The sequence below is a fragment of the Neopelma chrysocephalum genome, unplaced genomic scaffold (genome assembly GCF_003984885.1).
Source record: "Neopelma chrysocephalum unplaced genomic scaffold, ASM398488v2 Primary Assembly neopelma1_96655, whole genome shotgun sequence".
Taxonomy (NCBI): Eukaryota; Metazoa; Chordata; class Aves; order Passeriformes; family Pipridae; genus Neopelma; species Neopelma chrysocephalum.
In genome coordinates, this window is record NW_020925300.1 from 1,410 (window position 1) to 2,443 (window position 1,034).

Here is a 1,034-nt window from a genome sequence, read left to right on the forward strand (position 1 = left end):
GGGCTGGAAAACCCAATAAAATCCCCAAATCCTTAAGGATTGGGAAAATGATACGGAGCAGATTTTCATGGAAAACCTCCCCCCCCGAATTAATCTCCAGGGATGGGGTTGGATAATTTGGGAAGGGGCAGCGTCGGGGGGGGGACATTCCGTAGGGTCCCAGCCCTTCCCTGCGGATCACCCTCGGTTTTCCAGGCTGGAGGATCCGGATGGATCCAGGAGCAGCTCCCTTCCCTCCCCCCCCCCTTCCCTGCTATTTAAAGTACGAAGCCGATGCCTTTGGAAAAGATTCCCGGGTTTTGGAAAGCTTCCAAGGGGAGCAGTTGGAAGGACACCGGGATTGCGGCTGCGGCAGAAAAAACCCGGGAATCGCCTGCCAAGGGAAGGCAGTGGGAAAGGCAGAGTGGGAAAGGGGTCGGGAAGGGAATTTTCCAGCTTTTCCAGCTTTTTGGGCCTTCCCAAAAAAAAAAGTCGTTTTGGGGGTTTGGTGGGTTTTGGGGTTTTTTTGGTTTTTGGGTTTGGTGTCGGAGCCTCAGGATTGGTTGGGAAGGAGGGGGAGAGGGGATGGAGGTGTTGGAGCAACAGGGAGGGCGGTGAGGAAATCCTGGAATTCCAGCGTGGTTGGGTGGGAAGGGACCTCAAAGCTCATCCCATTCCATGGGCAGGGACACCTCCCGCTATCCCAGGGAATCCAACCCGGCCTTGGACACTGCCAGGGATCCAGGGGCAGCCACAGCTTCTCTGGGAATTCCAGCCCAGCCCCTCCCCACCCTCCCAGCCAGGAATCCCTTCCCAATCTCCCCTTTCCCAGTGGGATCCATTCACTGGGTCCTGTCATTCCAGGCCCTGATCCCCAGTCCCTCTCCAGCTCTCCTGGAGCCCCTTCAGGCTCTGGAATGTGCTCCAAGCTCTCCCGGGATCCTTCCCAAATCCAGCCTGGCCATTCCCAGCTCTCCCAGCCTGGAGCCAGAGCCTGACATTGGATCCATCCCCAGCCCAACTCCTCCCTGGGAAGGAGTTCAGGGAACAAGGGG